Source organism: Canis lupus, chromosome 7, assembly GCF_003254725.2.
Source record: "Canis lupus dingo isolate Sandy chromosome 7, ASM325472v2, whole genome shotgun sequence".
In the NCBI taxonomy this organism is placed as follows: Eukaryota; Metazoa; Chordata; class Mammalia; order Carnivora; family Canidae; genus Canis; species Canis lupus.
In genome coordinates this window covers 47,247,414-47,256,936 of record NC_064249.1, presented here as the reverse complement: position 1 = coordinate 47,256,936, position 9,523 = coordinate 47,247,414, and the positions used below count along the sequence as shown (strand labels likewise).

The window sequence follows — 9,523 nt, the reverse complement described above, 5'->3', positions numbered from 1 at the left end:
AATAGATCCCAAGTAAAACCATTCTTACTGATTGAAGGATGGTTATTTTAGTACTGTGGCTGTTGGCAGGTCCTCCTTAATCTTCAACCACCTTGGATTTTGTTTTTTGAGGTTTTTTTAATCTATCTCCCTCAAGATTGGACATCGTCAATTTTATCTCATATCAGAAGAGAGGTCGCTGGATTTGAAACATGATATGAGTGTATAACATAAAATTCTAGCACTATCAATATTCACAGCTGACTAGATCTTTATCTATAAACTCCTTTCCTGGCTGTAGGTTCACAACCTCTGGGAGCTTTCCCAGCTCCCACATGTAGAGGGCAAGGAGAGACCAAAGAAGCAGCTACTCCTAGTAGGTAGGTGGCAGTGTTAATGACAGCAAAGTGAACTTACTTACAAAGCTTGTCTTCTGTGGCAGCAAGACAAATGGATCCCCAGACCCATCTTTTAAAACTTAAAAGCTTTTAAAGAGACTCTAAGTGGATTCAGGCATGTATACTATGCAGGTGTTTTCAACATCACATCACCATCTCAAGGCTGTGTCCTTGGAGCAGCCTCTAGGAGCAAGAAAGGCAAACAGAACCCACAGTCTGAGGACAGGGGAGGGGTGAGGAGCCTCTGAGTGCCCAGGTTCAGCTCAGGGGTCAATTGCAGGTCACCTCTTTTCAATCATGTCCCGCAACACTGGCATTCTAATGCATCTGAACTCTCTAGAGAATTGTTTTTTGGTCTCCTTTTACGGTCTCTGATCAAGTCATTACAAAAAAGAAATTTGATTTGAAATGTAATTGATATGATGATCTTGTTTATCAATACTTCTTTTGATGGATAAGCCTAAATATTCTAACATTGGCCTAGGGATTTTATTATAAACTACTTAAACTTAGTTGGCATGACTAGATCCATTGCAAGGCCAATAAATCACTTGATGCTCCCCAAAAATAGTTTCTAAGGGTGGATATGTTCAGTATTGTGGAAACTTTCACAGAAGGAAAAATCATTCACCTGCTTCAAGGAAATCTGTAAGAATAGGGGGCTACTTAAGAGTAAGGTATATGGGATCTCTGGGTGGCTCAGCAGTTTAGCACCTGCCTTCAGCCCCCCCCCCCACCCCCCCACCCCCGGCATGACCCTGGAGACCCGGGATCAAGTCCCACTTCAGGCTCTCTGCATGGAGCCTGCTTCTCCCTCTGCCTGTGTCTCTGCCTCTCTCTCTCTCTCTCTCTCTCTCTCTCTCTCTGTGTCCTCTTTATTCATGAGAATAAAGAAATAAAATCTTAAAAAAAAAAAGTAAGGCATACTTCATCACTGAAGTGATTGGAAAAGATGCTCATACATTCAATAGTATTGAAGAAGAAAGCATTGTAGGCTGCCATAGCCAGCTGAGGTGTCCTATGAGAGAGGTGGTTCTTGAAAGCAATATAGATTTGATTAGGCAGAGAGGAGGGCCAAAAGTTTAGGGAGAGGTGTAAAATGAGTAAAACATCAAGTTGAGAATTAATTGTCTTTAATTGTAGGTGAGTAGAGGAGGCAGTTGAAGTTTTCTGGGTAATATCAAGAGATCAAATGTCCGAGAGGGCCTGTGCAGTGTTCATTAAGTACCTAATCAGCCAGTATCCATACACGGTGTCCACCTTGATTGAAACATTGATTTTGATGGAACTGAAATAAAATGTAATATGATGGGGTAAAAAAGACTGAGTTTTTATCATGATTCTGCTACTAACTAGCTGTAATCTTGGAAAAGTTTATTAATTTCTCAGTACTTGAATTTCATTATCTATAAAATGAAGTACCTGTAAAGGATAGTCTATAATATATACCTCCAAAACAAAAGTACGTAAGTAGTAAGTGCCAAGTTTGATGACTGTCCTAAGTGAAATAGCATGTTTTCAAACAAATAACATCTTTAAAAAAAAAATAAAACATGTGTAGGGCACCTGGGTGGCTCAGTAGGTTAAGCATCTGATTCTTGGTTTCAGGTCTGGTCTGATCTCAGAGTCCTGAGATTGAGTCCTGCATAGGTCTCCGCACTCACTGGGGGGTCTTTTTGAGTTTTTCTCTCTCCTCCTCCTCTCCATGCTTGCTTTCTCTCCCTAAAGTAAACAAATAAATTTTAAATAAATAAATAAATAAACAAACAAACAAACAAACAAATAAATAAATAAATAAATAAAATAGTGTGTGAAGTTTTTTTTTTCCTGAAGTTCTATGATTGTTATCTGATTTGCTTGTAGGAAAACCTTCACATTTTCTGTCTCAGTCTACATCTTGCTCTGTCTCTCAAATTTAATGAAATGAAAGGTCAGTGTGGTTCGAGTGCAGTAAGCAAATAGGACAGTGACATCAAGCAAGACTGACAAGTAGGCAGCATAAAGATCAAGGAAGAATTTATAGTCCATGTGGGTTAGATGGAAGTCTTGTAGATTCAAGTGTTAGAAGTCCAGCTTAAACCAAGCAAAGTGCTAAGAGGGAATGTATTAACTTAAATTGCTGAAAATTCCAAAGTGGAACTGGCTTAAAAGTACAGCATGATGCAGGAATCAAAGCAAACAGCCAGGAAACTCTTGTCTCTCCCTCTCTCAGGTGACTTTTACTGTTTCCTTTCCTCTCAACCACATTCTCCATTCATATGTAGTGGGCATGATAGCCATCAGCAATTCTCCTCTTCCTTCTCCTGTGCATCTCAGAGGAGACATTGATCTTCTTTCCATTCTCCCTTGTGAAGATTCTCATTGGTCAAGTTTTGGTCACATGCATGTCCATAACATTTATGGAGGGCATGAAGCTGGAATGTGCTGATTGAATGCACATGACTCAAATAATACTGGGCATAAAGTCAGCCCGGCTCCAATCATGTAGTCTGAGGTAAATTCCCAGCAAGAGACACAAAAAAAAAAAAAAAAAAAAAAAAAAAAAATCACTGAAACTGTAGCAGATGTTCACATTACCGGAAGGAGATCAGACTGCTTTGTAATGAGATGGAGAGACACAGAATGGTTTTAAGCAGGGAAATGTCATTTTTGAAATCATGTTTTCAAATTTGGTTCACTGGTTTCAGTCTGGGAAAAAGATCTCGGAGGAGGTGTGACTTCTGTGCTGTGGATTGCCATAAAGTATATTTCCATCGCTGCAACCATGTGGAAGGCAGCAAAGCCCTCTACTTTCACAAGCAAATCATCCTCAATACCCAAAATACTTGCAGGTATGATTTGAGATTATTCGTTGGCTACTTAGTCTACAGGAGAAATTTTTCCATGTAACCTAAAGGCTATTGGAATGTAGCTGAGGTTACAGGAAAGCTTTTTGTTTTTTTTTTTTCTTTGGCATTCAAAACCATGGGGCCACTAAAATGAGTGTGAAGTGACCATATCTTGTGTGGTAACTATGTATCCAAGGAAAGACTCAACAAATTTTTTTGGGAGGTTTGAATTCAAGCCTTGTGAGAAATCCTCAAACTTATTCTTCCTCTAACTAGTTAGGAATCTTGAGTAAGATGCTGAACCTCTGTAACCTCCTGTATCCTCAACCTCACAGGGCTTAGGTAAGTATTAAATATAATAAAACTTTTGTCATGCCTAACATAGTAGTGGGCAGTGTAGACAATTAGCAAATGTTCTTTACTTTTATCACCTGTGAAATGATATACCTGCACCTGATAATCCCCAAAGTCTCTTTTTCAGGGCTGACAGTCATGGATCCTATGTTATTTTTTTTCTGTACCTCAGCATTCTTTTATGTAAAAATGCAGATAACATGCATTAATATAAAGAGACTACTGTGAATTTAAAAAATGCATTGAAGATGTTGAAGAATGCAATGTAGCATTATTATGGCAAAATTCTTCGTGGAATTGATTATGACATCTGCTTGCTTTTTGAGACCCTTCATACTCCTCAGCCCTAGCTCTCGTATAGTACACTCCATATTGCACAAATGTTGAAATTGTACTGTGTGGGATGAGATACTCTACGTGTGATATAATGGGAAGACATTGGAAGACTCAGACTCTTACAGACTCCAATAGTTTTTATTCTGCTCTGCCCCACATTAGCTGTGAGATTTTGAATAAATTATTTAACTGTTATGTTCATTAGTATCTCTATCTGTAATAAAAAAAGGAGGAAGATAAATGGCTAATATCATCTCTGTAGGATTGGTATGGGGATTAGCGATGTTTGTAAAGTTCCTAACACAGAGTTATGATTCAATAAATGATAGCTATTAATACTAGGCATTGAAGAATTACAAGTACATAAGAAATGATCCTTTCAAGAATATTTCAATCTAGACATAAAACAAGAACATATGCTCCCCTCTCTACTATATCACTGAGGGGGAACTTTTGACATTAGTCAGACCATTGGAGAACTGCTGACATCTGACCTCACGTAAAAATAAATACCGCCATGCTTGGAGTTATTCATTAGTACCTGTAGCTATCAAATAATAGGAACACTGTAATGGTGTCCTCTGCTTAATTAGCATTACCTCTGGGGACTTCAAAGTAATTTGCAGGTGGAAAATTAAATGATGCAGTTCAGGATAGAATTGAATTCCAAATAATTGTTAGAGAATTAAAATGCAATTGAACCAGAAATTCTAATCAGATATGAATCCAAGCATGTTCCTGCTGAACTGTGAGGAAAACAGTTTATGGAAGAGGATGTTATTTTGCTCCTACAAGGGCTTCCATGACATATATTTATATCCTTTCTCATTGTAAGGATGTTGTAGTGGGGAAATAGGAAGAGCATCCGCAAGAACTTTCTCACAAATGAGCTCCATAAATCTTGGGGCAATTGTTTTCCCTCTTTGGGGCTCACATCTTACGCGCAGCCATTCACACGTTACTCAATAGGAACATTAAAATCCAAATCAGATCTCCAAAGTTCCATCTTGCTGTCCCCTTGCAACAGACTCTGCTACTCTGGTGTGAATGGAAACTGATCAGAGTGAACAGACAGAGGCATCAGAAACATGTTCGCCTTTATTCTAAATAATGGGAAGAAATGGCTGCATATATGGAAGTCCTTTCTACCACCCTTTACAAGACAGGGAGAACATCCAACTGAGCACTGTAGAAATAAATGAAGGCCATTCAAACTCCACAGGGCAGAGTTCCTTGAATGTTTGAAGAGATGTCTGACCCCACCCTCTTTCTCTTTGTTTCACTCACCCTGTATATCAGAAAGCAGGGCATCATGGCATCTGCAGCTGTGGCTGGCCATGTCCAAGGGCAAGGTACATTGTAGCCCTTTGGTACCACTAATTCCAGTAGCTCTTACTTTCAAAATGACACTTTATCCCTAAGAGATGTGATTCTCTGCTAAACAAAAACACGTTGTGACTTATCATCATTCTTATAGCTTAAACATACACATTCCAAGAACTTCTTAAATATGAGGAAAGAACAACACAAAAGCTGCCCCCCCCCTTTTTTTTCCTTCTCAGGGGTTACCATAGATACCAAGATTGCAATGGCAACTGCTGGCAAATTCACCTAATTGGATTTATACAGGGGTTAAAAAAAATGCAATTACTAACTTACAGGCTTGTGGTTTTATTGTGAAATAGTTAATTGCCCTCAATTATTAGCAAGCTTCTCTATAGTGCCATGCATTGTTTGCAAACAGCTTTCCCATTTATTTTTCCTCATTATGCCTACAATAACTCTCAATGCTATCCCTGAGAAAGAAATGTATATGGTGTGTGTGTGTGTGTGTGTGTGTGTGTGTGTGTGTGTGTGTAGAAATGATGGAGGCACAGCTCAAGATAAAAACTCCAAAAAAAAAAAAAAAAGAAAGAAAAAAAACTCCCACAAAACAGATATAGAGATATAGAGGAGTTACAAATTGCCAAGTTCCTTCAATGGGTTTAACAATACACCCACTTCTTTATTCAGTTGAATTTTTTAGACATTTGTTGGACCCTCCACTGTAATATGTGTACCCTAAACACCTCAATCTTGTCTCCCTTTTCCAAAAGTAATGGGAAAAAATGTGTTGATTCCAAGCATCACAAAATGATTGGATTTTAACTTTTTCTTTGTCCCTTCCTTTTTCAAGGATTCATTTTTCTCTGAAACATATTGTCAGCCTCTGCTTGGTATGAATGAAATAGTTAAAATGTTAAAGCTCACATGACACATTGAGAAGTTGCTGCATCAGACCTCTACAATGTATTACCTTAGGGACTAGTTCCCTGACGTTTTCTTCAATTTACCTTTTTTGCAGTTTCCTCACATTACCCAGAGAGTTAATTACACCCTTTTGTAGCACAAGTAATTCAGCATTTTCCCATGGTATTTACATCTGTATGGACTTGTAGATGGTTATCTTATCTTTAAGACCAATAGTCTCTCTTCCTTGGACAAACAAGAACATACCATTAGACCAAGTCTAGAATGTAAATAATTCAAGTCAGGTTAACACTTAAAAAACAAATGGAATAACAAGGGAAAAATTAAAGAATAATTTGGTATCCTTAACAATTAAGAGTTCCTTCTCATTTTGTTTTGTTTTGATTTCTTTTCACCTTAACAACTATTTTTAAGACCCCTGCTACAGGGAGATGTGAAAGAGTATCATTTTAAGCCTAATGATTTATGACTAATTTACATAGAAAAAGTAGGTCCAAGGAAGAAAATAATATTATTGTATAGAATTTAGGGACAAAAGATCCATATTATGGCCATGGTTCTTTGCTTTCATGTATTGCATTGGTAAATTAATTTTTCTGGGTTTAACCCTCAGAATCTCACCCATTTTCAGCCACAGACCCACCACCACCTTCACTTGATAAATGGTACCTTCTCTCAAGAGCTTAACTGCCACCTATTTTCTTGGCTTTCACTAGTTTCCCCAACGTATCCAATCTTCTCAGACTTTGGCTCAGTTCTCACCATGAAGTATAACAGACACCAGGAAGCTCTGGATTCTATCCCCTGTTAGGGACTATCATTGACAAATATGTTCATTTTAATTTAGTGTTTCCTGAGTCACATTCCTTCCATTTTACTCCTACAGATCTAATTTAGGTTCCTGTACTCTTTACTTAGACTACTATGATAAAGTCCTAACTCATCTGCTCACCTCCACATTCCACTCAGTTCTTCACATTAACATAATCATCACACAGTGTGTGTGTGTGCGTATGTGCGCGCGCGTGTGCGTGTGTGTGTGTGTAAGTGAGCACAAGAAGGTTCCAATGATTCTCTGTTGCCTCCTGGACAAATTCCAACCCCAACCAACAGCATGACAGGATAAGATTTCTCTATTAAAATGCCTTTTGTCCAAGTCACTCTTTATGCTTATACCACATTTAATTTTTTGCCAAAATCTCTTCATTCAAGACCTAGATCAAAGTTTTGCTTCAGAAAATCTTCTCTTAATAGGCTTGGTTGGATTTAAAAAAAAAGAAAAAAGAAAAGAAAAAGAAAAGGAAATCTTCTCTTGGCTTCACCTGGAGTTGGTAACTATTTTCCATGTTTTTTCTGTAAATGCTGCACCTGCCTCCAGAATAGTGCCTGAGTAAAGAAATAAGCAGATGAATGTATTAATGAATGAAAAGTTTTGGTGAACAAAATCTCCACAATCACTTGCACCTCTAAAGTTCTACAATTCTTGACATTATCCAGCTACTGGTGGGAAACCTAGACTAATTAAAAAAGCATAAGCAGTGTGCATGGGGCAAAACATGCAAGTAGCATTTCTAATAATCATAAGCAAAACAAACATCATTGTCATTAGCCCAAATATTATCTCATTTTAAGCCTCACAAAACCCTTTAGATAAGCGGAAGTGATATTATTACTATATTATCAAATTCAATGATAAGGCAAACTGGAATTCTTGATAAAATGCAAATTTCTGTTCTCTGTCTTGTATCTACCGAGTCAATTTTAGGAGAATGGGTCCACAAAATCTGCATTTGTATACTCTCTCTCCATCCACCTGATTTTTACACATGCTAACATTTGAGAACTGTTGCAAGAGGATATTTTGGTTCATTAGACTTATCAGATTTCATGCACATGTCTGAAGCCTCCCCACTTATAAGAGAAATCTAACTGCTGACAGAAATAGACTGAAAAATAGAAGGGGTTGAGAGGTTGGCCAGGGGAATCAGAGACTTAGTAAAGGTAGAGAAGATGCAGAGTAAAAATAAGTGGTAGTCAAGAAATCAAGGAGTCTATGGTGTATATATACAATAAATTAAAAGGAATGAAGCCCTGTCATCTGCAAAACATGGACGGACCTAGAGGGTATCATGCTAATTGAAGGAAATTAGTCAGAGACAGACAAATACCATATGATTTCACTCATATGGAATTAAAGACACAAAACAAACAAAGAAAAAAAAGACAACAATGCAGACTCTTAAATACAGAAAACAAATTCATGGTTTCCAGAGGGGAGGTAGGTGAGGAGATGGGTGAAATAGAGAAGGGGGATTAAGAGTACACTTATCTTGATGAACACTGAGAAATGTATATAACTGTTGAATTATTATATTGTATACCTGAAACTAATACTGTATGTTAATTATACTTGATTTAAAAAAAAGTAAATCAGGAAGTCAAGGTCAGAATCCAAATTTGGTTGGGCAGATCTGAGATTGACAGGCAGAGTAAGGAGGGTTATTACTCCAGAGTTAACACTTGCTAATTTAAGTCATTCTCACTAACTTGTATTTGAAATTATTACCTTGTTTCTTCAATGTTAATAAGAATTTTGCTCTTAAAGGGGAATTTAAGTAATGACCTTCACTGAAGTTTGGATTTCTTTAAGAGCAGACATATATGATAATATAGAAATAAGTATTAGAGCAAGTCATGTACGGATGTAATAATCATTCCTGGGTCCACTTGGGCTAGTGGGCTGACTACTTCCTATACTTAGAAAAAATGGAAATGGAGATAGTTTACGTCAATACTCTTTGCATGTGTTTTGGTGGTAACTTCCTCAATGAAAGGCACCTCTTGCTGAAAATAACTTTTTAACTAACCTTTGGTCAGAGAGAAACTTCTTTGATGGTTTACATCTGATCCTGTGAGAAGTCAGTATAATACCCCATCCTACCATAGATTGTCTGGAGGAAAGCAATAAAGCTGTGGATAGAATATGTGTTTAGAGCTTTTATAGAACAGAAAAATCCTCTTGTATATTGAAATAATTTCTATAACTTCCCTTCTTTGTTTAATTACTTCACAAGATAAAATGAACCTCCCTGCAAGACTGCAGTCTTCCAATGATTTGGAATGAATTTAAGACAAAACTCCTCTTTTAACCAAACACCTCTAGTTCCTTCTTTCCTCCATGATATGGTTTGTTTGTAACTTCACCAGCTGAGTTCCTTCCTGGACAGGCTTCATCTCTGTTCAGTGCTTGGGATGTGATTCAACCAAGGAAAAAACTCAATCGAACTTGCATGTCCTCAATTCAAGTAGTCTAGTTCTCTCTCTCTTTGAAAACTAAATAGTGTTCTCTTCTTGGAAGCAGTTTTGGTATTACTGGAA

General features: G+C 37.5%; 1 long non-coding RNA gene across 1 annotated transcript; it reads right to left on the bottom strand.

Annotated features, from left to right (window-relative positions):
- Positions 1–1,530: 1,530 nt before the first annotated feature.
- LOC118355159 (uncharacterized) lies at positions 1,531–6,410 on the bottom strand. The gene is made up of 4 exons (XR_004817034.2): positions 6,229–6,410; positions 5,183–5,332; positions 1,944–2,099; positions 1,531–1,665 (listed from the first exon to the last, which is right to left on the bottom strand). It is a non-coding gene; the product is annotated as an uncharacterized LOC118355159 (long non-coding RNA).
- Positions 6,411–9,523: the final 3,113 nt, after the last annotated feature.